This window comes from Ictidomys tridecemlineatus, chromosome 8 (genome assembly GCF_052094955.1).
Source record: "Ictidomys tridecemlineatus isolate mIctTri1 chromosome 8, mIctTri1.hap1, whole genome shotgun sequence".
Lineage (NCBI taxonomy): Eukaryota > Metazoa > Chordata > Mammalia > Rodentia > Sciuridae > Ictidomys > Ictidomys tridecemlineatus.
In genome coordinates, this window is record NC_135484.1 from 1,761,464 (window position 1) to 1,789,373 (window position 27,910).

At 60.4% G+C, this 27,910-nt stretch overlaps 2 long non-coding RNA genes across 2 annotated transcripts; both read left to right on the top strand.

Moving 5' to 3' along the window:
- The first annotated feature begins 427 nt into the window (after window positions 1-427).
- Window positions 428-9,959, top strand: LOC120889216 (uncharacterized). The gene is made up of 2 exons (XR_013424664.1): window positions 428-3,104; window positions 3,558-9,959. It is a non-coding gene; the product is annotated as an uncharacterized LOC120889216 (long non-coding RNA).
- Window positions 9,960-15,656: 5,697 nt separating this feature from the next.
- LOC144365943 (uncharacterized) lies at window positions 15,657-23,539 on the top strand. The gene is made up of 2 exons (XR_013424665.1): window positions 15,657-16,563; window positions 16,640-23,539. It is a non-coding gene; the product is annotated as an uncharacterized LOC144365943 (long non-coding RNA).
- Window positions 23,540-27,910: the final 4,371 nt, after the last annotated feature.

The window sequence follows — 27,910 nt, forward strand, 5'->3', positions numbered from 1 at the left end:
TCCTCCAGCACCCAGGACGGAGCACCCAGGGAGGGGGTGAGGAAGGGTCCCGTGCCTCAGGCAGCTCCTGGCCACATCGGGTCTCGTCAGGGAGGGAGACAGGCTGCGGAAGGGAAGAGCAGGGTGAGCAGAGGGGCAGAGACCTGGAAGCCCAGGGAGGCCTGGACCTGTGTTGGGGGCCTGGCTGAGGGCGGCACGGGGTGGGGGAGGCCAGCAGGAGGGGGGAGGCGGCTGCACCCCCAGGAGAACAGCAGCCCCACGCTCAGGCCTCGAATCCCACACAGGGCTCCAGGGAGTCGGACGGAAAACAGCGTCCTGCCCCTGAGCCCAGGCCCCCTGAGAAGTCTGGGTCTGAGGCTCCTTCCTGGTAACACTCAGCCGCCTCCTTCCGAGGGGAGAGGTTTCAAAGCAGCTGGATGGCCAGAGTCCGCCCTCCTCCCACGCCCTCTCCCCTCTCCCCCAACAGCCCTTCCCAACATTCCTCCAGGATGTCTCTGCCACTCCCCACATTCCAGACTCCCAGCCCTGCCAAAGGCCCACGTTGTGGGGTCGTGCTGCGGCCAGGACCCCCCAGCCCAGGATGCAGTGAGCCCTCCCACCGGGCCTGCGGTCACCAGCGCTGGCCTTCCTCCAGCCGGCTTTCCACCAGGAGGACGTCCGGGTTCTGAAGGCCCTGAGGCTCACCCGGTTAGGGGCCCTCTTTACAAACAAGGAGCTCGGGATGGCAGGTACAGGGTACGTAGGAGGGGCTCACCCTGTGGAGCAATCACAAGAGCTGGGGAGGGGCAGCTCCAGGCCCCGGGAGGCTCCCCCTGACGCTGCTGACCCGGCTCCGTTCCCTGCTCCGTCACAGATCACCCAGGACCCCTGCTTCACGTCTCCACTGGCGTCACACTGGTGGTGACCCGTCTCTCCTGTGGGCTGGAGTCAGGGTCAGAGGCGGCCCGCTCTACATGGGCAGCCTGCTCGGGCGCTTCTAGGTGGGGCTCCTCAGCGGGGCCACCCTGAGGGTGGTCCTGGGTCTAGCCCTGGAGTGATGTCAGAGTGACTGGGAATTTTGACACCACCGCAGCTGCCCCAGCCCTGCCAACCTCGGGTGACGTCCCTTCTGAACCTCCCTCCCAGATGCTGGGAGCACAGGAGTCCTGAGGGCCAGGTCAGCACTTTGCAGGAGCAGAGAGGAGGTTCCAAGGCTCCAAGGGCGAGGGGCCAGGCCAGAGGGCGGTGACGTCCTGGCTGGCCTCACCCTGCTCCCTCCTTCCACCTGACTCCTGTTTCCCGTATTAGTCCTTCCCGCCTTTCCAGGGCAGTGTCCTGGGCAGGCGGTGGGTGCCAAGCACTCCCTCCTGGGAGAAGCGGAGGCCTGGAGGGAGCACAGGCTCAGGGGTGTCTCAGGGGACTGCACCGCGAGCGACTTCTGTCAGTGTCAGCAGCAGAGATCCAGGTGCTGTCGGAGTTTCTGAAGGTGCTCTGCCACCTGATGCCCAGTGGACTGTGTTTCTAAAGCCACCGTAAAGTGCCACAATCAGTGACCTGGAACAGCGAGGCTGTCCTCCCACTGGCGGGGGGTGGAAGTCCAAGATCAAGGTGTCAGCAAGAAGACACTCCAGTCACCTCCGGGGCGGAACGTCTGCGTCCTTCCCCAAGGAGGGGGTGTGAGCCGGGGCCCCTGGAAGCCACCAGGTCAGGAGGGTGGAGCCCTGATGGATGGATCAGCACCTGGGAAGGGACCCCCGAGACTGACCAAGTTATGTTACGTGCGTGTGTGAATACGCCGCTGCGTACCCTCACCCTGCACCAGTGAGAGAGGAGAGCCCGTCCCTGTCACGGTGTGAAAACGTGGCGGGAAGGAGCACCCACAAGTCAGCCAAGGGCCGCGGACACCCCATCTGTCAGCATCGTGATCCAGGCCTGCAGCCTCCACAGCTGTGACGGGTGAATTCTGTCCTTCACGAGCAGGGCAGGGCCTGGAGGAAGTCCTGCATGGGTCACCCTGCGGTCACCACTCCCTCAGGGCTGGTTCTGGACTCCACCGTGGAAAAGTCAGGCCAGACACACCAGGGTCTTCTCTCTATGAGAGGAAAGATGGTCACACAACAGGGACTGGCCTTCCTACACAGAAGAGAGAGGGGACGGGCAAGATGGAAGGAAGCCCCAGAGCCCTGCTCAGGGACCCAGCGGCCTCTGGCTTCCGAATGGCCAGGGCTGGGCCAAGAGGAGGCACGCAGAGGAGTCTTGGCGTGCGGGAGGGTGCCAAAGGAGAGGTGTTGGGGGCTCATGAAGCACTAGAGCCAAAAGAAGGTGGAATGTGGGGTACAGACTGTGTCTCCCAAGTCACGGCCCAGCCAGGGCCGCAATCACGTGTGTCCCCAGCAGTCCAGTGGCCACCAGCTCTGGAGGTGGCCCTTGCCACTCTAGAAAACCTCACCATTTAGTGAGGGACATCCCGCTGCGGGAGACCGAGTCCACTCCCTGGAAAGGGGCTGGAAACCACCCTGGGCTGTCCCCATGGGTCCCACCCTGGGCATCATCCTCACCCTCCCCTGCAGAACCACGGGCTGTGCTGGAGGGCGACTCCAGCCTTGCCCGAGTGGAGGCCTGGACTCTGCAGACGCAGACCACTCCCTGGTGAGACCCTGGGCTCCAACATCCCCAGAGACGGAGATCTCTACCTGAATAAGGAAGGTTGGCTTCCAGGGTGGTTAGGGATTCTGCACACAGGCTGGTCTCCTGCACAGCTGGAACGTGGACCACCAGACCCTTCTGGCCTGACTGCGTGGAGAGACTAAGGGTTCAGACGTTCGCTGTTTGCGCTCTCCAGGAGCCACAGCCACCTGCACACTTGGATGAGCTGCTTGCTCCATAGGAAAAGCCAGGCAGGAGCCCTGTTGACGGGAGACAGGGGCACAGAAGTGGGGGCCAAGAACCCTTCCCACAGCACCTGCAGGTCCCCCGGGAGCAGCTTCCTGCAGTATCACTCTCTCCTCTGCCACAGCTCCTCCCCTGCCCAGTGAGCTACAAAGTCAGAAGAGCTAGAATCCCTTCCATCACGGTCCTGGCTCTGCCCCTCCCCAGGAACGACAGAAGTTCCTGGTTTGCAGAAGGTGAGCAGAGTCTGCGTGGAGCTGGCTGAGAGCTTGTATACAGCCCTGGGCGCTAAGGCCGTGCAGAGGCCCTTAGAGGGTGCCCTGTCCACACAGCATACCATCTGGGCTTCAGCCTTCCAGCAGGCGACCCCTGACACTCGGCTCCACCTTCCTGAGCCCGTGTTTTTGTCTGTTAATGAATGGTGACAACAAACCTGCTAGGACTATTGTGAATAGAAAGGAAAAGTGCTCAGCACAGGAAGCAAGCAGTAAGCACTTAGTAAGTGTGGCCAGCACCTCACAAAGGAGTGAGTCAGTGTCAGATCGGAGGGTTCCCAAGGCATCTGGGCTATTTGAAAACAAAAACGTTCTTTATTTTTTAGTTGTAGCATGTAGAGAGCTTCCCAGGGTTCTTTTGGTAAGAAACGACCAAAAAGACTGACATTTTGTACCTTTGGTGTTTGGTTACAGGACAGAATGGGGAGAGGTGAGCAGACGCTGTGGACACTCAGCAGCCCTCAGCGGTCATCCCCAAGTCAGACAAATGGATCTGTGGACTCTCAGCAGCCCTCAGCGGCCGTCCCCAAGTCAGACAAGGGAACGGGCCCCACTCCCTGCGCCCAGAGCTGTGTGCAGAGCTCCCCCAGCCCAGGCCTTGCTGGGCACCTGCCTCCTGATGGGGTGTGTGCCCCCTCACTGCAGAAGGTTGGCGTGAAGAGTCCCAAGTTTGCATCAGCAGGCGAGACCTGCTCGAGGCTTGGCTCCGGGAGCTCAGGGCGTGGGTGAGAAGCACGAAGGCTGGGAGGTTCCAGCAGGGTGGGGCCAGGCCGGCCTGACCCAGACAGGAAGGCCCATGGAGCATGGAGGGAGTTCACACCAGTCCTTGCTCTGTGGAAGTCTGTTTAGCATCGGGCTCCGTGGTGGTGCACGCCTGTAATGCCAGCTTTGCCAGGGCGAAGGCAGGAGGATCTCAAGTTCAAGGCCAGCCTCAGCAACTTAGGGAGGCCCTGTCTCCAAATAAAAGGCAAAAGGACGGGGTGCAGCTCAGTGGTGGAGGGCTTCATAGAGTGCAGGAGACCCTGGGCTTACCCCCCCCCCCGCCCCCATACAAAAGAAAGAGGAAGAGGGAGGGAGGGAGGAAAGGAAAGAAGGAAACTCAGGGAGGGAGGAGGCGAGATCCCCACCACCAAGAAGCAGAGTCTCCAGGCCCGTGGCCAGGTCCTCAGGCGCAGGGCCAGTGTCGCTCTCAGGGTGGGCTGAAGAAGGCGCCGACGTCACAAGAACAGAGCAGGCTCTCTGGGGCACTGTCCCGTCCCTCTGAGCCCCAGCGCGCCAGGGGTTTACCCTTTGGGGTCCTGCATGCCTGGGCCCTGGCGCTCAGTATTGTTTTCTCAGCTTTGGAAGTTGGCGACAAGAACAGCCGGAGCTGCACGTCGGTCACTGGGTCCTTTCCAGAAGGGTCTGACTGGTCACTGGAGGACCTGCTGCATTTCCCAGGGCCAGACCAGGAGTCTGCAGACGGCAGGACTTCCTTCCCTCAGTTCTGGGAGCCAGAACCTGAAGTGTGTCCGTGCAGCCGCACACCTGCGGGGCGGAGGAGGGCTCTCTGGGCTCCCTCCCCTGGTGCTGCCCCGCCCCGGGTGCATCAACAGGCGAGACCTGCCTCACGCGTGACTCCGGGAGCTGCACCACGGCCAGTCTTGTCCTCGGATGTCTCCTGGCCCCTGCCCAGTGCCTATCTTCATGGCACTTCACACTTCTTACAGGACTCCAGCCACTCCGGGGGGGCCCACCCGAAGGCCCCACCTCAGCCTGATGGCAGTGCCAAGGCCCTGTTTCCCAACAAGCCAGCGCTCAAGGAGGCGGAGGGGGAATGTCCTCGCACATGGTGGGAGGACACAGCCCAGCCCACGGCAGTGCAGATGTCAACATGGAGCATCTCTCAACTGAAGCCCCGGGTGAGGAGCTCCCACTCTGAACCTCCCTCCACTTTCTCCGGGCCTGTGTCCACTTGAACTAGCCAGGTGGTTTGTTCTGCGTCCTCCCAAGCCTCTCCGGAGTCCAGAGGACTTCCCGTTTCCCGCCCTGAAGGTGAAGTTCACTAGTTACGGGGAGCACTGCACGGCCCGCCCTAGGCTAGAGGCCTCTCTTGCTTGTCTCTCCCACATGACCACCTCGGGAACCAGTGTGGCACCAGGAGTGCAGGACGTGGACCTGGCTGGGTCTACCGGCTCCTCCTGGCTCCTGAGCACGGTGAAGAGAAAAGAGGGACTTTGAGCCCGGTGGAGGAGAGGCTGCTGAAGAGAGCCGTGAATCGGGGGAGACAGAAGCTTTTAACCACTGGGCTGCAAAGTCGAGCCACAGAGAAGCAGGTCTGAGTCACGCTTTCTGTCATGGACAGCATTTCCCTTTACGAGCTGTTCTTGGTCGGGCCAGGGAAAATGCTCCTGCCATACAAAACAAGCCAGCCCTGACCGCTTGGTGGAGAACAAAGGAGCTCATCTCTTGGTAAGAGAGGAAGTGTCCACCTTGGCGTTAAGGACTTTCTCGGGATGACATTGAGATCCTAGCGGGCCTGATGCAGGGTACTTTGTACACATTGTCATTTCAAAGCCAATGTCAAAGTGACACTCCAGAATCATTTTTCAAAACTAAGAGATATGGGAGAGATAACACACAGAGACACTGACTCCTTAGAAAAACACCAGCTGTCGATGAATGAAGGCCAGAGAGTGAAGGACACACTTTCCCAGGTGAGTAGAGAGCAAGCAGGGGGAATCCATGGGCCGGGTACACGGCCTGTCCCCTTCCTAGAGCAGCAGAGGAGGGCATGAGAGGGAGGCTGGGTGACCTCTCGGGGTCACTGCACACACTCACTCCCAGAGCACCCGCCCACTCTTCCACGCAAAGTGATGACCAAGAGAAATAGTCAAATGCTGAGTCAGAGGAAGCTGAGCCGGGGCCATTGTTCTGAAATGGGTTGACCCAGGGCAGCACACACCCAGAGGGCCCTGCCGCTGGCCTCCCTCCGCAGGGTCATCTCAGAATGGAGTGCCCACTGGGGCGGCACTAGGGTGTCCTCAGGAGAGGAAGCAGACTGTGGTACAGCACAGCAACGGGAAGGCGACTGAGGACTCATCATCCGAGACTAACACCTGCGCAGACCTGGGGGAGGGGTCCGGCACTTCGGGTGGCCTCCTGACACAGGCCCCAGGCACGCTTTAGATGAGCGGAAGCCCACTCTGCCGCGAGGACTGAAGTGCAGCCCAGGCTGGCCCCAGGGGCGCCAGGTCCACTGGGTCAGTTGGCCACCCTAGAGCTTTGTGGAGGAGCAGGGCCCCTGCTGGACTCCACTGTGGCCAGACAGGCCAGGCTCGGTGCCGTTGAAGACCTCCTGCCCCTCCAGCTGTGACGTGGGACATGGAGGCCCCAGGCCCAGGCAGGCCTGCTGTTGGCTGCAGGGAGGGTGCCAGCCAGGGAGGCTTCAGAGCAACAGAGTTGACTGAAGGCCACTTGTCCATGGTGTGCCGGGCCCTGAGAACAGGAGGCAACGAGGCACGACCTCACCCTGGGGAGCTGAGCACACAGCCCCAGACCTGACACCACAGGGAGGTCACCCAAGGGGCAGAGGGCACAGAAGCCGAGAACAGCCAGGGAAGGGGACAGGAGGAGGGCCTTTCCCCTGAGGGGCTGCCTCCAGAGCCTGGGCCTGGGCTGCACTCGCCCTGTCCGCTCTCAGGTCTACCCAGTGTGGCCCTGGCACCGAGCACTGTGGAGCATGGCTGTGGGCCTGAGCCTCTGGCTCTTGCCTGGAGCCTGGTGGACATGGGGTGCTCTGGGCCAGTCCCTGACCTCTCCTGGACCCTGGTTCCCTCATACGTAGAGTGAGGGGGCTAGCAGAGAGACTGGTCTGGCCCCTTGGGGGAACATTGTCCTCAGGATTCAAGACCTCCTGAAGATTCGTCCACAGTTTTCCAAGACTGCGTGGGCTCAACTCCACACTGCCAGGCAGACTCACCCTGGCACAGATGCCAGTGGCGAACTGGGCTCGTGCTGCGTGATACTCCACGAGAAAGCTCTACGGAACCCCCAGGCGCTGGAGTCATGCTTGCTTCTGCTCAGTTGAAATCACAACGAAAACCTAATCTTGCTCTATATGGGAGAGAATAAACTGACTCTCATGCCTCCTTCGTTCTGAGAGAGAATTCCTGAAACCAGGCTGCATGTCCCTGTTGATTCTGGATCCTGGAGCCCTGTTTGCTTTGGATCTTTAGGTGTATCTACTTTAAGTGAATAATGAAGACTTTCTGGATAGAGGTCAGAGTTCAGGCTCTGAGACAAGGACACCTGGGTCCTGGTTCGCACCTCCTGTGAGAGCTGTGTGATTGGGGGTGTGCTACTTCACCCCTCTCTGGGTCTTTCCTCGTCCACTGCTCCTGAAGAGAATGCATTAGATCAGGTTTTCAGAGCAAGCACAAACCTCAGCCTGCATGATCACTCAAGAAGTGACGGCTGTCAAGATGGTCAGCCCGTTCACCTCTGCAGCTTCACCTGTGCTCCGTGCTGTTTTACGTGTCATTTCAGAAGAGCTGACTGAAGTAAGTTCACAAGATTAAGCAAACAAGCAGAATCAAAGCTGCCCATATATTTGGAGAGAAAATTTTGCCTGCTTTTCTGCAACTTGCTAGATACAGTATTTAAAAGGAAAATATAAACAAATAATGCTATTTATGCAAAAATTAACCAGCCCTGATGGACTATAATTAAACTCACACAGCTCCCACGCATCTGGGGCAAGCCTCAGGGTGCTTTGAGAAACATGAAGTACTATGAAAGACACACCCTCCCGGCCACCGCACACACCAACACAGGAGAGGCACAGGAGCTGCCCCCGGTGAACAGATGCCGCTCCAGAGAAGCAGGAGGGCAAGAAGGAGAACAGACAGAGGGCAGGAGGGGCTCACTGCCTTTAAAACTCTCTTTTTCAAAGATATCAGGATCCATTCTGTATTTTGTAGCATTGAAATTCAAGTAAATTAGTCTAAGTACAAAAGTTAATTATGTGAGCAGGTGACTGCAAAGCTTCTGGGGACACAATTGTGTTTCTAGGTCCTGCCACAGAGAAGTGCCCAGGAAGACACACTCCATGTGCCCTCAGTTCAGCAGGGTATGAAGTGCCTGGCAGCCTGTCGCAGACAAAGAGCCCTGTGGGTGGAGGACACGAGATGCAGAAGAATATGTGTGTGTATGTGCATGTGTGTGCATGTGTGTGTGCATGCATGAGTGCATGTTGTGCATGTGTCCGTGTGTATGTATGTGTGTGCATGTATGTGTGTGCATGTGTGCATGTGTGTGTGCACGTGTGTGCATGTTGTATGTGTGTGTGTGCATGCGGTCCCTTCTTGCAACCAAGCCCAGTCCTCACTGACTGGGACCTCAGGGCTGGGGCATGCCCACCCACCATGAGCTCCTGCCTGGGTAGCGGCACTGCAGCTTGTCTGGGAAGACTCTGTGCCTCGTGCAAAGTGAGTCCCCTCCTGGGTCCTTCAGGACAGCACTGCACTCAGCTAGAGGCCGAGGCTTCCACAGGTGAAGTGCAGCTGTGCATCCTGCATCGCGTTGCTACATAACATAACGCATACAGTCGGTGCAGAACGGCTTTCATTTAGAGATGCATGTCACTGTTTCTGCTAGCCCACTGTGACTTCTTTCACCTACTGACAGAACACAGGGACACACCTGTGTGTTGTGCATGGACTAGAATCAAACCCCACTAATTCTAACAGAGGCAAGGGGACAACCTGAGCCCCACCAGAGCTGTGGCTGGTGCTTACCCAGAAGAGGAAGTCAGGGCTTAGAGTGACCCAGGTGGCTCAGATGGAGCCGGAGGGCCAGAGTGGGTTGTGCGGAGTGGAAATCATCACGCTCCTCTCCTGCTCTCTGGAGCTCCTTTCAGCAGCCAGCGGAGGTGTCGGCGAGGACAGTGGACGAGCTGAACAGGGCACTCTGCTCCCACTGGCCCTCCGCTCGGTCCACCTCCTCAGCTGGATGGGAGTGACAAGGTGGCCTTCCTCTGGTAGCTCCAAACCCACCCAACAGTTTTGGGAGCCAGCAGGACTCTTCCAGAGAAGGACGCCTATCCGACACGCCGCTCGTCTTCCTGCGGGAGGGCAGGACGGCGATCATGGGTGAAACCGTCCCAAGCTGAGATGAGTCCAGGAAATCTGGACGCTTCCTTCTTCTGCGGAACCCTGACCTCACCAGGGTGTTGCCTACCCATGCTGGCCTGACCCCCACTGGGCGCCTGGGGAGAGGCTTAACTTTGGGAGGATTTTCACACACACTGTGACCGCAGCCAGGAAGAAGGGATGCAACCGAATGCTGTTCCCATCGCTATGGCTACGCAAAAGCTAAAATGGTGTTGCTACCACCCCAGGGCTGCAGAAGCGGAAGGAGGTCTCCTCTTAACCCATGTAATCTGCATGAGGTGAGGGAGAAACCTGGAGAGGTCGTGCCGGGTCTCGGGAGAGCCTGTGGAGAAGGTGGCCAGTGGCCTCCTGGGTGGCCGCCTGTGGTGATGCCCAGATGCCGTCTGCAGACACGGAACTGGCCGAGGTCACTCAGAGCCTCCTGTGGGACGGGGTGGGCGACGTGGACCTGGGGTACAGTGCCGTGTGTGTGCGCACTTGTATTGTGAATTGTGAAAGTGCATGCGTGTGTCAATATAGTGCACATATGATTTCTCCCTCTGGAGAGCCACATTTAAAATATGTGCCAGATCTGCTCTTCCTGGCCCGTCTCTCCACCTCCTCCCCCAATCTAAAAATAAAGTTCCTGGTATCTGGGCAGGGAGTGATCCCAGCCAAGTTTCGAGGATCCTGGGTGAAGGAGCCATTGTGTGGCTTTGGAAATCTTCCTGAGTCCTGAGAGACCTGTGTCACTTTGCCAGACATGCCGGGGCTGCGGGGGCTGGGCTGGGCAGGGACGTGGCCTCTGGAGAAGGGCCCCATTCTGTGGTTGTGCACCCGTGGCCCTGCAGGGGGAGACGGCCTGAGAGGCTGAGTCCCCCTCAGCAGCCCACAGTCCCCATGGTGCTGCAGGGAGCGGCTGGCTCACACTGCCCCACCCAGTGCTTAAAGAGCTTGGGAAGCCCCTGCTGGACCTGCCCCAGGGCTGTGTGAGCTGCCTAAGAGCCAGTCTAATTTCTGTTTTCATCAATAATTACATTACCCAGCTCTATATTTACCCGAAAAGTTCCAAATGACTGCCATCTATTTGTAGAGTTTGAAGTGACACTGGAGGGCGGTGACGTGAAGTAACAAGAGAGCCATTTGAACGTCTACAGCAAACTGTCCAGCCACAGAGCCAAAATAAGCACGCTCTGGGGGGATTTCCAAAAGAACTTCCAGACACTTCTGAGCCAAGTCCTACTCGCCGGGCGGGTCCATGCCCTCCCTGGGTGACCAGGCACGTGGAGCAGGGCTGTCTGGACACACCAGTGTTGTTGCTACAATGGAGCTCTTGAAACACGGGTGCCACCCGTTCCCCTGGAGGGGCTTCTCAGCCAGGAACGGGGGCCTGCTGAGTGCACCCTGCAGGCCTCCAGGGCAGGGCCCAGAGCTGCAGCTGGCTCTTGGTTTTCTGCAGTATGACAACGACTTTGCGTTGCTGTGTCCCCGGATGCCACCTTGAGTTTTGAGAGACAAGAGTTGTGGCTCTGAGGCTCAGCAATGAACCATCATCAGGAAAGGTCCGCTCTGCCGCGCCCACCCAGGCTCATGGCAAGAGAGGCAGACTCAGCATCCCCGAGTGGAAGGCACCAGGGCCCCCAGGTGCCGTGCTGGGCAGGTCCACAGCTCACCTAACCCTCATGCCGCCTGCAAGCGGGTGCATGGGCATCAGGTCACCAGTGTCAAAGCTGACCCATCAAGCACTGCTTGCCCATGTCTTCGGTCACTCTGCTCAGGGACCCCAGAGCTAACTCGGGTCTACACACGGGCCACGGCAGCTTGGCCCTCAGACGAGCTGCAGTGCCAGCCCCAGCCCAGCCCCGGTGCCACCTCAGTAGCCTGGAAACGCTGTGGTTGGTCTAGTCAAGCCCTGGAAACCCTCCAGAACTCTCCCTAGCGGAAGGAAAGAATGTGCCCATGAGGTCAGGGCAGGGGCCGCAGTGGGGGGTTGCTTGCAGCCCACAGACGACACCAGGAGTCCCCTGCGGAGGTCTGCACCACTTCACAGGAAAAGGCAAAGCGCGTCCCTGCTCCTGGGAGAGGGGCCTGCGAGCTCCGGGCTCCCGGGGCCCAGCCCAGGAAAGAGCCCAGCGGACTGGCAGGGAGGGCAACACACCACTGCTCCAGGTCACGGCCCTGGGACAGGCCACCCCACAGCCAGGTGGAGACACACACTGCAGACCCGCCAGCTGTCCCTGGGAGGGCCTCTTGTCCCGTCATCCCACACATGCCACACACAACATGTGCACATCCCACCACACGTGCACACACCCAGCACACAACACGTGCACATCCCACCACACGTGCACACACCCAGCACACAACACATGCTCATCCCACCACACGTGCACATACCCAGCACACAACACGTGCTCATCCCACCACACGTGCACACACCCAGCACACAACACATGTGCACATCCCACCACACGTGCACACACCCAGCACACAACACATGTGGACATCCCACCACAGGTACACACACCCAGCACACAACACATGCAGACACACACACATCGCTATCTCACATGCACACACCCACTGTCACATGCTCACACACACAACACATGTCAACACACACCACACCACTGCCTTCACAGGTGCACATCCACCCCACACAGCACACACCGCGCACACACAGAGCCATGCACACACGGCACTGCTGCCACACACACCCACTGTGTGCAGCCTCCGCTGCCTGGCGCCCATCCCCGCGCAGGGACCCTCCATGTCCCCGGTGGCTGCGTGAACAGCCAGGAAAGTCCATTGTTCCTGCGCCTCTCAGAGTGCAGCTCTGAGAAGAGGTTCCACGGGGCTGGCGGTCTCCCTAGTCATCGGGAGAGGGGTGACAAGCCTCCCCAGCCCCTGCGACACCCAATGTGGGGGTGACCGTCCTGGTGGACTATTCTTGGCGTCCTTGGTCAGAGCTAATGGAAGGAGCGGGCCGTTCTGTGACACCAGCACAGACGGGACAGGACAGTGGGGTCCTGACAGTGCCCCGGTGCTGCCCCTGCTGCTCCCCGCTGGGTCCAGACTGCACAGCCCCTTTAGAGCTGCTGCTGCGCCTGCACCATCCGGCAGTTACTTCCTCCCGTGCCTGTCTTGGTTCTTGGGTGCTCGAAGGACAGCACGTCCACCCTGCGGCTGAAGCTGCTGGGAGGATTGGGACAAATCACCCGACACTCCAGGCTCGCAAGAGCAAGCTGCCTCGCACACAGAGGCTGGCAGGGGAGCCCACCTGCCCCTGACATGGACGGGGGCTGAGGCTACCCGAGGGGATGGCTTCAGACTATATCCTGAGGAGGAGCCAGCCGAAGGACAGTCACCACGGTTCAGGGATGCCCTGCCCACCCGTGGAGACGTGTGCCTTGAGCATCCGGTTTCAGGAAACTCAGCACCGTGCACCCATGAGCATGGAGGCAGTGGTTCTGTGGAGACCCCCGAGGAGAGGTGACAAGGTGCAGGGCGTGGGAGTCCACACCCCAAGGGCTCAGGCCTGACCCCAAGGAGCACAGGCTCTGGTGGGAACATGGAGGCCAAGGTCACAGTGATACTTCAGTGTCACAAGGGGCTACAGTGAGTCGGGGGAGATGTCCGCTTTAGCTTCCAGGCACCGCAGTCAGGAGCAGCTAGGGAAGGGGCAGGAGAGGCCCCGCAGAGACCCGTTCACTGGGGTGACCAGGACTTGGCATGTGGACTGGTTTCACGGCAGAGCTACGTGACGTGGGCCTGTGCTCCCAAGTCCCCTCCCCCTCTGCCACCAGTCATCCCATGACCCAGGAGGCTGAGCGGAGGACCCGAGCTCAAGGCTGCCCAGGGAGACCCTGACTCAGAACAGAAGGGCCTGAGGACACCGCTCAGTGTCAAGTGCTCCTGGTCAATCCTCAGGATAATCTGCTTCTCGGGCAGCTCAGGCCTCCAACAAAACACCACGGGCTGACATGCTGCCCTCAGTGCGGTCCCTGCCAAGTCGATGGCACAGGGGCCAGCCTGCCTCGAATTCATGCCTACCAAATGTCTCTGGAAGCAGGTGACATCCAGAAATAACAAAGGCAAAGGCCATCGGACCCCTTTCTGGCATGAGGAAACCAAGAGTGAGTGGCATCGAGGAAGGGCAGCCACCCCGTGCCAGTCTGCCCATGCTGCTGTTTGCTGACAACCGGGAGGGACCATGACAGACCAGCACTGCCCACCCCTGGCTCCCGCCTCCACTAGTCTGTGGCCAGCGTTTCTGCTGCCCTGAGGCTCCCAGCTGGTCTCCTCCTTAGGGTGCAAATCCCTTCCATGGATGCGCTGGAGGCTGACCCTTCACCAGCTGCTCCGACTACCTCCCCATAGCCGTGAGACCCTTTCCAACAGGGAGACGACCATCCAGCGGCTGGGTTCTGAGGCGGGGTCCACCGACTGACAGAGAGGACGACTCTGGGGTCAAACCCAGCCTTCCAGACGGGGTAACGTGGACCGCAGACACCTTGGTCTGACGAACCCAGATGCCGTGACTGGGTCCAAACAGCCGTGTCTCCCACAAGCACCCAGAAACGGCCAGTGACGTGGTGGGCACAGCTTGCTGTCAGAGGCATGTGAGTGAGGACCAGAGGTGATTCAAGGGTCTGCATCAAGAGGAGCACCCCACGAGGGGACAGGTGTGGGGGAGGCCATATGCAATCAGGGTGGACATTCCAGGACAGTGGCCGGAGGCAGGAGCAGAGCTGGAGAGCAGGCTGCAGGCCCACACCCCAGCACGTGTGGGTACGTGTGCTCGTGGGCACACTGTGGGTCTGTGTGCCTGTGTGCACTGTGTGCATCCACATGTGTGCCCACACATGCACACACATGCTCATAGTGCAGAATGTGCAACACGTGTGTTATACATGGTTTTTGTTTTACTCTTCTTTTTCTTGGTAGTGGGGATTGAACCTGGGCGCTTAACCACTGAGCTGCATGCCCAGCCCTCCTTGTATTTTTTTATTTCAAGACAGTGTCTTGCTCAGTCGCTGAGGCTGGCCTGGAGCGCGTCATCCTCCTGCCTCAGCCTCCTGAGTCCCTGGGATTCCATTGGCTTGGCCTATGGGTGTTATGTATGTCATATGTATGTGACAGTGTGCACACATGGACCTCTGGGACGCAGTGTGTGCCTACATGCACAGTGAGTGGCTGCATGAGCACCCATGTGCCGGGGAACCAGGCCAGCTCAGGCTGCCTGCAGGAGGACAGGGATCGAGGCGAAATGTCCTCTCAGCATTTTGTCTGTGCAGAATGCGGGGGGTGACGTCCTGAAGGTGCACTGCGTTTCTCCCTCCTATCTTGTCAATACCGCTGGGCTGTGCGCACCTCGACCGGAGCTGCTCCAGGAAAGGCCCTCTTCCTGCCCCCCTGTCCCCCGCCCTTGCTCTGGGAGCCCCTGGAGCCCATCCCTGTGTCTGCCGGAGTCCGAGGCCTTTTGGTCTCCATTTGATGCAACTGCTCAGTGTGAAGGAAGCACTGTGGTTTCGGGGTAGCTTCTCTGAGCTCTGGCAGTGGCGGACAGAGGGACTGGTCACAAGGATGTGCCTGCCCGTGTTCCCTGGGAGCCCGGTGCTACCTGTTCCCTAGGAGGGAGTGGAAGCAAAGCCAGCGAGGCCCGCGCAGTGGACAGGCCGTGGTGTGTGGGGTGACAGGGGTGCACGCTGTCCCTGCTTCCCCACACAGCTGCAAAGCCCGAGCCACCACAGCAGTGGTGACACCCCTTCTGCACCAGGGATTAAGCTGGGTGAGGGGCCGGGAAGCCCTGGGGTGCAGCTGGTGTCTGAAGGGGGGCAGTCCTGAGGGAGACAGCCCTCAACCTGGGGGTCTGACTCTCTCCAGGGGACTTCTAGGACAGCGGCTGCCACCAGGGCCAGGGTCAGAAGCTCGGGCGAGTGTGGCGTTAGAGGGGAGCCTGGTTTTCCTTTCCACGCACCTGTCTGGATCGGGCACCTGCCAGGACTTGCCCCCACAGGGCTGTGCTCACATGGACCTGCCTCCCCTGGTGGAAAAGGACTGGGAAGACCCTCAGAGGTGATGAGATGCTCGGGAAGACCCCACGGGAGTCGGCCACCCCTTCTTCACATCTCCGGCTACATGGAACATTCATATTTTGTTATTTTTTGTTGACGTCCAACTGGGACCAGAGGCAGGATCACTGGAGACCGTGGAGGAAATAATCACGGAAAGGCCAGACACGCACTCTTCAAGTTCTCAAGTGGACTCGGGGCCCAGTGCACCCTCAGCCTGCCCCACAGCAGGGTTGTTGAGGCTGAAGGACAGGGAGCCTGGCACGTGCGGCAACACAGGCGAAGCCCGAGGACAGGATGGGGTGAAAACAAGCCTGTCACTGAGGACCTCTGTGTTTCTACTCAGCAAGGTCCCGGGTGGCCCGGCTCCTGGGGGCCGGGCGGGGAGGCAGGAGTTGGTGTTTCCCAGGCACAGACTCAGTGTGTGGGGACGTTCTGGGACGGACGGTGTGACACTGCAGAAGGCATGTGCTTGATGACATTGAACTGCACCACAGCACTGTGCTCCCCCGGCCCCTGCTGAGCCTGTCCAGCTGGGCTCTGCCCCCACAGCAGCCAGGGACTCTGCACTGCAGGAGGGTTCAGCCCTGAGCTGGTCCTGGCTCAGCCTCTGGACAGCAGCCTCAGGGGCCACCTGTGGAGGAGCCTTCGTACCTCCATTTGTCCTAAATCGACCTCGGAGCATCTCAGAGTGGCCTCTTGTCCTGCATCCTGAAGTGGGGACGTGTCCTGCTTCTGTGGCCAAATTCCTCCATGCAGTGAGCTGCTGCAGGGCCGCACCAGGGGGAAGGAGGGGACCTAGAGAGCCACACTGGGCCAGGTGCTTCAGAGGCTGGAAGGAGGGATTCTGGTGCTGTCACCATAGAGAAAGGATAAGTGTTTGAGGAGAGATAAGGGTACCCATCCAGAAGGCTTGCACTGAGTGCCTCGCAGTGTTCTATAAACACGAGCATCTAGACAAAGGGGATGCAGATGACCCTCTGATGCTCTGCACAAACCCTTTGTTCTGAGCCGAGAGGCGAGAGGCGCAGCAGCCTGGGCTTTGCTCCGAGGACTCAATTAACACCTGGACATCTGCTCGTCCACCCAGGGCCACTTCGGACTCCGGCTCCTGCCTTGAGGAGGGCTGCTGGTTTATCTTGACAATGACTGTTTATTTCAGCCGCTGACAAAGGAGCCCGCTCTGCCTGCCTGCCCTCGGCTGCCTCATCAAAGGTCAGTGCACTCCTGCGTTCCCAGAACCACGCTCCAGGCAGCATGAGATAACATTTATCTTTCATTGCATTTTTAGGTCAAGCCAGTTTTATCCTTTGGGAGCAGATGACCAAAGGCAGTGAGGCACAGCCATGGACAGGCCCCTTGTCTCTCTGCACGCACAGCTTTTCCCTGATGCTGCCATTGTATTCACTCCTCCGGAGCAGCCTCTTCTCACCTCCGCATCCTGCTTTCCTGCACAAGCTGGGCTGGGAACAGCTAGCACAGAATCCTGAACCGACCCACCATCCATTCAGCAAGGTTGTTTTTTCAAGCATTTGCATGATGCACAGAATTGTAGAGAGTGAAAGTCAGCCGAGCTGTGGGCGCTGACCTGGGAGAGCTCAGAGGACAAGTGCCTGTGGGGACAAAGGCAGACACACACGTAACTGCAGCTTGGAGCATGGAGAGGGAGCTCCCAGCTCCCCAGGGGACGATGCAGGAACAGGGTGAGAGGACGAGCAGCCCTCTGCCCAGGACTGACCCAGGCCCAGGGCGCCTGCCCTGGGCCCAGGACCCTCACCACAGGTGGCGGGCCCAGAGGGGGAGGGCACTCTCCCAGGCCACACTTCCTAAAGCCCTGTGTGTTCCAGAAAGCAAAGTGTTGGCACATGGTGGGAGGCAGGAAGAGGGGATCAGCCAGGCCATGAGCGCAGCACAGGAGCCGAGAGTGGGCTCAGGCTGCAGCCACCGAGAGTCCCTCGGACACTGGGCAGGGGTCGGGATGGAGCCTGAGAGTCGGGTGAAGGCAGTGCCTTCCCCTTCCAGCCAGGGCCCTGGGCTGGGCTCCAGGTGGACGGAAAGCAGGCACAGAGGCCAGCTGAGCTGCTAGCTGAACTGTGAAGGGGGCCCCTTCCCATCAAGGGTAGCCCCCACCTCAGAAGAAAGCCCAGGCCAGGCCAGTGGCCGAGGAGAACCCTGAGCCAGTCCTGGGCCTCGCCAGCCCTGCAGCTTGGCACCAGCTGTCTCAACTGTCTGCGCCCTGACCCAGGTCACCTGTGTGCAGGAGCTGGCCCAGTGGGTGCCCAGACGCAGAGTCAGCTGGTGAGTCTCACCTCAGCCCACACCACACCAGCCCACGAGGCCTGCACATGGGCACAGGGAGGCAAGGCTGTCCCCAGGGCATGTGAGATTTTTGTCCTTAGTCCAAGCCTGGCTGCTGTCAAGACCTGATGGGGTGGGGTGGCGAAGCCAAGAACAGCCTGAGAAGGCCGGGGAGACCTGCTCTCACTCTGGACCTGGACGTCCACAGAAATGGTGTGGTGTCCAGGACAGGACGGGGAGCCCAGGCCCAGGCCTCCTCACAGTCTGCCAGGACGGAACCTGACATCCTCCAGGCCTCAGAAACACTGCTCCCTCCGAGAAGCTGCAGCGTGACAGGTCCTCGGGGCCAGCGGCACCATGACCATGCTGACGTGGCCTGAGAGGGTGGCCGCACCAGGCCCTGGCTGGGAGGGTCCGTCCACGCAGGCTGTCACAACCCAGAATGCCAGCCAGCCCTCCCACTGGACTGCTGTTACCACTGACCTGCCTGGCCAGGAGGCCCAGGTACTGAGGCCCATAGGGGACACTGGCCTGTGGTGAGCGCCCAAGAGGGGAATAGCTGGACGTTCCAGCCAGCGTCGGGTGGTGGCTCCCCTGGGCCTCAAGGGCACGTCCTGCTGACAGGTTTCTGTAGAGGAACGAGATTCCCGCGAGGGGAGCTTCACGGCAGCGGCTTGGTCAGGAGAGAGCAAGGGACCAGGACGGGATGGACCTGGCCCACCTCAGTGCTTCAGGGAGGAGAAAGGCGAAGGACCCCGATGGCCATCTCACCTCGTTGGGAAGGAGCTTGGAGAAGAGCAGGCGACTGCTTCTCCTCCGCCTGCCCCGTGGCCTCTGCCAGCCACACTCAGGAGCCTGCCTCACACGGTGCTGGGGCCACCGTGGACACTGGTGCATGAGCCCGAGTCTGTGCCTGGTTTTGCCCAGGACCTCAGCTAGAACACCTCCCTCAGTCCTGGTAAGTGCCGTTACCCTTGGGCCCACTGTGTGGCAAGAGGAGAGGCCCACCGTGGCCCAGCCGCTGGCCCAAGCCCGGGCGTGCAGCAGTGAGAGGGCCGACTCGTGTCCAGAGGCCCTGGCCAGGCTTGGGGCTCTTGCCACACCTCACGCTGGCCACAGGCAGGGCATTTCCACACCTTTGCTCAGCGGCTTGTTGAGCACAGGACATGAGCACCAATAGCCCTGCCCCAGTCTCCTTCTCTTTGACCCAAGGACACCCTGGAGCAGAGAGCACCCTGGGAAATGTGACTTCCCTGGGTCCCCTGCACCGCCCTTGATCTCGTGGGGTGTCTGCCTGAGTCCAGCAGCTCTGGCAGGCTCTGGAGAGGTTTCCTGTCACTCCCCATACGGGGTCTAGCTGGAGCACCTGCCAGAGGCCGACCTCCCCCTAGTCCTCCTCCTCGGCTCCCTGTTCCTCTCCTGTGATGGCGCTGGCCCTCCGTGGACAGGATTCCAGGTCTCCCACGTGCCTCTTCTCCTTTTTCTCCCAGCTGAAAACCCGAAGGCCCTCCCCTCTCTTCCAAGAGGTGGTCAGAATCCTTAGCCCCCAGCCAGCCCCGCGTGCCAAGCTGCCGCGGTGACCACGTCTGCACCTGGTCCACGCTGTGCCTGGGGGAGGTCGTGGGCCAAGGGGGCCGTGGGTCACGTGAGCACATCTGCCCCAGGACGCTTTCCTGGGGAGGCTTTGGGATGGGTCCACAGCCCGGGTCACTGCTCAGAGGGCACCAGGATCCTGCACCACCCTGCTGTGGAGGCTGCCTGCTGGTGGCAGGAGGTCTGAGCTGCTGACCAGCACCACAGAGAGCCTGGCCTCCCTTCTCCCAGCCCCTTCCCTGCGACCCCAGGCTGGGGAGCCCCCAGGGAGGTCCCCCAAGCCCCAGCCTTCATCCACGGGGTGGGAGGACAAATGGGCACGTGCCTCTGTGCACCGCGAGTGTGAGCACGCCATACGGAGGTCACAGCGGTGCCGCTCGCACCTCGCCAGGGCAGCCCGCTGTTCCCCTTGACCTTGACGTGCGCTCAGGTTTTAACTCTGCCTTCTGGTCGGCCTTAATTTGGAAAGTGTGGGTCATGGATCTTTATTGATCTGTATTTACCATTTATCTCTGGATTCCTGAGCCCCTGTCCCACCTCACTGTTTCTGAGGCAAGGGGGCCTCTCTCGGACCACTCGGATGGGTACTGGTTTTCCCTGAAGAGCCACCAAGGAGTCTGGGCCCATCTTTCAGCTAGTGGCAATTTTGAAATGGATCACGGCAGAACCATGAGTCCTCAGACTCGGCCTCACAGGGAACTGGGTGGAGGCCACCTGTGAAGAAGGCTGGTGTCACCACCCCACAAGGGAACCTGCGGACACGGGCCCTGGGAGGTTACAGAGCCCTGGTGATCTCGGGAGCAGTGGGAGCTGAGTCTGCTCCGACCTGGGCCGGCGTGGCAACCTCGGGCCCCACACTGCCCTGGAGCACAAGCTGTGCAGATCCTGCCACTGCACCCCCCCACCAAGGACAGGAGGGCCTTGCCACCCAAGGCGCAGAGAATCCTTCGGCGGTAGCTTCTGGACGGATCCCTGCCAATGTCCGTCTTGCCCACCTTCCTTTGGGTCTCACTGTCAAGAGGGCAGGCCTGTGGACGGTGCCCTCACTGCCGCTTGACCTCAGTCAGCTGCAATGGCAGAGCCAGCAGCTCAGGATGCCAGGGAGGGGCAGCCTGGTGACCGATCCTGATCACTGCCAAGGGAAGACCTCAGAGAGGCACAGGACAGGGAGTAGGGCGGAAACTGTGGGTGGTGTTAGAGGGGACATTGAAGGACCCTGGTTTCACAAACTTGGTAGGAGGCCTTCCCTGTGGCAGCTTGAATGGACTCTCCACCCGACTTGGCACCGGCCACACGAAGTCCGTCATTTAAAAGTGGGTTCTGGGCATTGAGACCCTAGACCAAGGCCTCTGCCTACCTCTCAAAACCCAGGGAAGCCCTCTGGTCCCTCCCCTTGACGGACAGGCGAGGCCGGTGTGGAACAAAGGGCAGGGAGCTTTTTATCCCCTGTGGCTCTCTCTCTCGCCCTGGCCCTGCCCAGGGACCCCAGCTGTGGAGCACATGGTTCCTGCTGGTGGGCTCACCCGGCGGCTCGCCTGCAGGCACCAGCTGTTGGAGCAGCAGGAGACAAAGCACCAGCAGGCTCACTAAGGCCGAAGCCCAAAGCCTGGGCCCTGTCCCAGCGACTGTCACAAGAGCCTCAGCCCTGCCAGACAGACGGCCGCAGCGTGGTCCTGCCCGAGCGGGGGCTGTGCCAGCCTGCAGGCCTTGGCCCAACCGGCGTTCGCATCCTCATCCCAAGCATGCGGGGGCACCCCAGGCCTCCAGGGACAGCCACTCTTGATAAGCACTGGTCCCTTCCGCCTCCAGGGACGGGCCCGCTCAATGCCACCTGGATGTTCCACACACAGGCCGCCATTCTGCTGTGTCTTGGAGCCTCAGGAAACAGCCAGGGAGGACCCAGGGTGCTGGGCAGAGAGGGAGCCGCAGTCCCCAGGGAGCCTCCCCTGAGTCAGGAATGGGGACGGGCTCCCTCGGAAGCTCACGGTTCAGCCTGTGTTCAGACGTCGTTTGTCACATTAGTAGAATACGGTTCAGTAACTTCAAAAAGCTGAGGCGTGTGAACCATGGAACACTCCAAACCAGAGTGCCCTGCCAGGAGCTGCAGGAGAAGGCTCCCACCTGCCTGGGGCCCCGATCCTCAGCCTCTAGAAGAGCTTTCCTACCTCCCTGGACTGAAGCCCTGTCGCCCACTTTGGCACCATGGATTCAGCACTTTTCCTCAAACACTGCAGAGAAAGCCCCTGCCCCTCGCCGCGAGAGCCGCACTGGGCACTGGCTTCCACCACCCGTCACTGATATCTGACTGGGAGCACACAAAGCAGAGCCCCCGACCAGACGGCTTCCCATGTGTCTCTTGGCCAGGAGCCCGGCTGTGCACATGGACAGCTCGCACTCAGCTGGGAAGAGACGGGGAGTCGATTTGACTGGACTTGGCTGGTCCCCAAGCAGGCTTGCCTGGGAAGCAGCCTGGGACGGGCCGTGGCGTCCTCCTTTTAGTGGCTCCAGTAGAAAAGCTGCAGTGTCACCCGGAGCATTCCTCCCTCCTGGGGTCCCTCCTGCTGAGCCCAGTAGGACCCAGGGTTGCTGTGCAGGGAGAGCAGCAGGGCTGAGGGGGAGCCTGGGAGTGTCCCGGGCCCCAGCAGTGCACCTTCTCAGATCCCTTCAGGAGGTCCCCAGTCAGAGGTCACAATGCAGGGACACTAGGTACAGGCGCTGAGAGCCGCCCTGGGCCCAGGCTAAGGCCCCACAGTCCCTACCATGGGGTGGGGGTGGGGCAGGCCTTTGTACCAGGGCACAGAGGAAAACGCTGAGGTACACCCAGGTGGCAGGCTGGAAACTGGGACTCAGCCCTGGGGTCTGCGCTCAGAGGGTCACCCTGTAACCTCACAGTCCCACAGCAGCTCTCCAGGCCCTGCCCAAGGTCTGCACCGCTCTGTCTGCACTCTGCAGGGCTCTCTCTCAGCAGCTATTCATGCTCAGCGCCCCACAGTGAGGCCCCGCAGCTGAGCACTTCCCTGCACACCAATTAAAGCCAAATTGGATGCTCCTTAGCATATGAATCCAGGCGCCTTTGCTGCTGCTTCCAGCTTGGCCTCCCTCTCCACCCCAGCCCCATGCCGCGCAGCTGCCTGTGATGCCCCTTCCCACATCCCACCTGCGACTCTGGACTCTGTCCCCTTCCTGTGGCCTCGTGTGTCCTGGGTCAGTGCTCCAGGGGGATTTCGAACCCTCACGACCCCAAGATGCCTGGGATGCATACCAGTGGGGAGATGGAATGTTAATGAAATAGCAAGCCGGCACCCCACAATTCTGAGCTAAAAAGGGTGCTGAAAGGGATGCTAAGGTCTGGCAGGCCTCCATCTACTGAGAGCAGCACCCCTCGGTGCCCGGGCTCCTCTAAAAGGCCCCTCTGACCTTCCATCCCAAGGGGGACTCTTGTTTTTTGGTGCTGCCTGTGACTGCAGATGCTGCAGGTCGTTGTGCATAAATAATTGGGTGTGCTTTGAAATGAAGCAGGAAGGTCCCTCTGAGGGGGCAGATGGCAGGACACGGTGGCAGGAAGCCTGTCCTTTGAGGATCGATGTCTCCGACTTAGCCATTGAAGAGGTGTGGCGCGTGCTGCTGCGGGCAGCTCTCCTGTGGTAGAGGTCAGGCCTTTGTGAGGAGCTGGCCCAGAGTCCAGGCTGAGCCCTGGGTCAGTCCAGGCTAGCTTCCCTGCCCGCATTGGGCTCGGTGACCAGCCAGGACCTGAGCTGCAGCCCTCCCAGTGTGGTGGTGGACCCTCGGGGATAGGAACCAAGAACCGTTCGCTGCTAGGTTCCTGGTGACCCTGGATACCTCCCCCTGTGGGCAGAGCACAGCCGTCCTGATGAAGCCAGATTTAAAGTTAGGTAGTCAGTGTAGTTAGGTAAATCGGGTCTAATATCGAGTGAAATCTAAAATGGAGGCCATGCTGGGAACGACTCAGGGAAAACCCAGGACAACTCATGGAATGTCAGTGAAGTCCCGAAAAGGCCCTAGGCCAAAGTCCACCTCAAAGAAGTGTTAATGAACAGCCCCCAACAGATTTGGAGATGGCCCATCCCAGAGAAGTGATAAGCCCATCCCAAAAGTCCTTCCTGCCCTTTTGGCCCACCGTATCCCACCCCTCGGGCCTTCCCACCTACATTCCATCACCAAACCTATAAAAAGGGGAACACATTTGCCCGCTAACTGGATTCCACCTCCTGGGTCCCCTTCTTCCTCCGGGAGAAGTCTTTTCTGCTGTCCTTTAATAAATTTCTAACCTCTACTCTGACCCTGCCTCGGCGTGCTTCTTTGGTGTTATTCAACATCGGGGAGCAAGGACTCGTCACCGGTCAACAGCGGTAACACTGAGGGTTCCTGCAGACGTGGTCAGCCCCTCTTCTTCAGGCAGTGGGGCTGGCAGACATGGTGGTGGAGGGTCCAGGCCCCAGTCTCCTCTCCAGAAGGGACAAAGAGAGGAAAACAGGGGCCTGAGCTGCCCGTCCCCGGCTCCACCTGGCCCTGGTGCCTGTGAACACCAGAGCACTACCCGCTGTCAGATGGGCTCTGGCAGGATGCGTCAGGCCGTGGGCTGGGCACCGTCCTGCTCCACGCAGGCTGCAGCACAAGGAGGCAGCCAAGCCCACCATCTCTGTTCCAGAGACAGGTCACCCCACAGGAAGCCAGCGCGGCCATCTCCAACCACCAGAGATGTGGGCAAAGCTGACATGCAGTGAGAAGCTACGCCATCATCAACGAGAGGTGACATTCTACAAGAACCGACTTTCACCCAGCGAGAGAGAAGTGGGCTCAACCTGTCGGACCCTCTCCAGGAGGCCCCTGAGTGCAGCTATGTCCACCCCCACACTCCTCTCCCACGGTCACTAAGGAATGCTCCTCTGAGGAACAGCTGGTGAGAGCCTCTGCTTACCCAGGTCCAGAAGTGGGTGTGAGGAACAGGTCTGGCCCAGCCCTGGACAGCACACACTGTGTTGGAAGGTCAGTGGCCACGGCCTCCCCAGCCCCCGCCCCTCGTGGCTGAGCAGGAGAAAGAGCCCCCGGATTCACAAGTCCTGGGGACTGTGGATCCGAGTGACGGCACAGCAGTGTGAGCTCTGCGCGGTCTGAGTCTTACATGGAATCCTCTTTCTCAGGGTTGTGGTCTCATGAGGGCCTTGGGAGGCGACCAGGTCCTGAGCCGTGAGGAGACGGTTGTGTCGGTGTAAGAAGGGATGCTCTTTCTCTCAGCCAGGCCAGGCCACAGTGAGGAGGCTCCATCTGCAGACAGGCAGAGCCGTCCCGGACGCCCGACAGCCTGCACCTCAGTGGAAGACCTCTGCCTGCAGTCCTGAGGGGCGTGTCTGGGGTGGACGAGGTGCCCGGCCCCGGCATTGTTCAGAGCAAGTGGACCCAAACAGCCGCCAAGACAAATGGCAGTGAGAGGAGGTGCCTGCTCCTGGTCCTGCTCAGGAGCACGGAGCCAGGGGGACAGCACCTCGGTCCCTGCGAGGCTCAGCACTCGGCCCTCCTGTTGGGGTGCAGTTCTGCTCAGGCCCCTCCAGGAAATGCCAGAGAAGAAAGATGGCTCTCGGTGAGCTCAGGGGGCCAAGGAGACAGGCAGGGCCCCGCGAGATGAGGAGGGGAGAAGGTGGGCACAGGGGAGCAGCCGGCCCAGGAGGAAGCCCTGTGGTCGGGGGCAGAGATCGGCAATGCTGGGGTTGAGGGACGGTGCCAAGAGGCCATGCCCACACCGCTGGCCGATGACTGTTCACCGGTTCCACTATTGCCCGCCCTGGGCAGCGCTGCCTTGGCAGCTCCCGGAGGCCACTCCAGGAGGAGGAGGAAGCAGGCAGCTCCCAGTGGGCGCCCCCTCAGGGCAGGGTGGAGGCCATCCAAGAGGGGGAGGGAAACCACAGGCTGGAACCTGGGGTGCCCATCACCACCCCCAAACAGAGAGATCCCAGGAATATCTGGGAGACGGCTGGGTCTGCTGCACGCACAGACAGTGCTCCGGTCCTCGGCCTGGTTACCAAGGGAACAGCACGCCAGAAAGGAAGGAGGCTGCTGGCCGTCCCCTGCGCTTTGTGGCACTAAGCCAAGGCACAGCCAGCCACATGTCTGTCCAGGCTCACTCTCCACTGGGCCTCCCAGGGCCCCTGAGAAGCCAACAATCCCCTGGCAGTGCTGGGCTCCCGTGACCTCCTCAGTCCTGGCACCTGTACCCAAGTGCTCTGGACCGCGGAGCTCAGCACAGACACCACCACTGGACCACTCCCCGTCCAGCCCTCCGCCATTCCCCCAGGTGCCCACCTGTGCTGTGGGGTGGGCGGGAGAAAGCGCTGCTACTTGTCCTCAGCTGAAGCTGGTAGCCCTTGACAAGGAATCTAACATCTGCGGCCCAGCCAGCCCCATGGGCAGATGACAAACCCGATGGCAGTCTCTGCAGCCTCTGCGTCACCTCTAGGTGATGGAATCACCCACGGAGCCAGCTAAGGGTGTGGTGGGGCCTTCTAGTCCACAAAGTTCTTAATGACTGTTATGGCATCAGATCCGCCATTTTAGTCTGGGAGCCATTTTACCTAGGGACTCCCGGGTCTCCTCAGGAACCATTTTACCTAGGGACCCCCGGGTCTCCTCAGGAGCCATTCTATCCGGGGACTCCCGGGTCTCCTCAGGAGCCATTCTATCCGGGGACCCCCGGGTCTCCTCAGGAGCCATTCTATCTGGGGACCCCCGGGTCTCCTCAGGAGCCATTCTATCCGGGGACTCCCAGGTCTCCTCAGGAGCCATTTTAGTTTGGGAGCCATTCTATCCGGGGACCCCGGGTCTCCTCAGGAGCCATTCTATCTGGGGACTCCCAGGTCTCCTCAGGAGCCATTCTATCCGGGGACCCCCGGGTCTCCTCAGGAGCCATTCTATCCGGGGACCCCCGGGTCTCCTCAGGAGCCATTCTATCTGGGGACTCCCAGGTCTCCTCAGGAGCCATTCTATCCGGGGACTCCCAGGTCTCCTCAGGAGCCATTTTAGTTTGGGAGCCATTCTATCTGGGGACCCCCGGGTCTCCTCAGGAGCCATTCTATCTGGGGACCCCCGGGTCTCCTCAGGAGCCATTCTATCTGGGGACCCCCGGGTCTCCTCAGGAGCCATTCTATCTGGGGACTCCCGGGTCTCCTCAGGAGCCATTCTATCTGGGGACCCCCGGGTCTCCTCAGGAGCCATTCTATCTGGGGACCCCCGGGTCTCCTCAGGAGCCATTCTATCTGGGGACTCCAGGGTCTCCTCAGGAGCCATTCTATCCGGGGACTCCCGGGTCTCCTCAGGAGCCATTCTATCCGGGGACCCCAGGTCTCCTCAGGAGCCATTCTATCTGGGGACCCCTGGATCTCCTCAGGAGCCATTCTATCCGGGGACCCCCGGGTCTCCTCGGGAGCCATTCTATCCGGGGACCCCCGGGTCTCCTCGGGAGCCATTCTATCCGGGGACCCCCGGGTCTCCTCAGGAGCCATTCTATCTGGGGACCCCCGGGTCTCCTCAGGAGCCATTCTATCCGGGGACTCCCGGGTCTCCTCAGGAGCCATTCTATCCGGGGACCCCCGGGTCTCCTCAGGAGCCATTCTATCCGGGGACTCCCGGGTCTCCTCAGGAGCCATTCTATCCGGGGGACTCCCAGGTCTCCTCAGGAGCCATTCTATCTGGGGACCCCCGGGTCTCCTCAGGAGCCATTCTATCTGGGGACCCCCGGGTCTCCTCAGGAGCCATTCTATCTGGGGACTCCAGGGTCTCCTCAGGAGCCATTCTATCCGGGGACCCCCGGGTCTCCTCAGGAGCCATTCTATCTGGGGACCCCCGGGTCTCCTCAGGAGCCATTCTATCCGGGGACCCCCGGGTCTCCTCAGGAGCCATTCTATCCGGGGACTCCCAGGTCTCCTCAGGAGCCATTCTATCCGGGGGACTCCCAGGTCTCCTCAGGAGCCATTCTATCTGGGGACTCCCGGGTCTCCTCAGGAGCCATTCTATCTGGGGACCCCCGGGTCTCCTCAGGAGCCATTCTATCCGGGGACCCCCGGGTCTCCTCAAGAGCCATTCTATCTGGGGACTCCCGGGTCTCCTCAGGAGCCATTCTATCCGGGGGACCCCCGGGTCTCCTCAGGAGCCATTCTATCTGGGGACCCCCGGGTCTCCTCAGGAGCCATTCTATCTGGGGACCCCCGGGTCTCCTCAGGAGCCATTCTATCTGGGGACCCCCGGGTCTCCTCGGGAGCCATTCTATCCGGGGACCCCCGGGTCTCCTCGGGAGCCATCCTATCCGGGGACTCCCGGGTCTCCTCGGGAGCCATTCTATCCGGGGACCCCCGGGTCTCCTCGGGAGCCATTCTATCCAGGGACTCCCGGGTCTCCTCAGGAGCCATTTTATCTGAGATCCTGAGGCAACGCTGCTTGGCCTCCCGTCGTCCCCACCCAGCCCCTAGCACACTTGTGAAATTCCTCTTGCGGGCTCTGAAGCTGCCCCGGGAGTGCCCACAGGCTGCTGCTCTCCTTGGAGGGACAGCCTTGGCCGTGGCGTGTCCTTGGACTCTGCGAGTGGACTTTCAGCTGCTACCCTGGACACTGGGAAGTGTGGGCTTGGTCAGTGAAAGGCGTGGTGACCTTTGGAAGATGACTT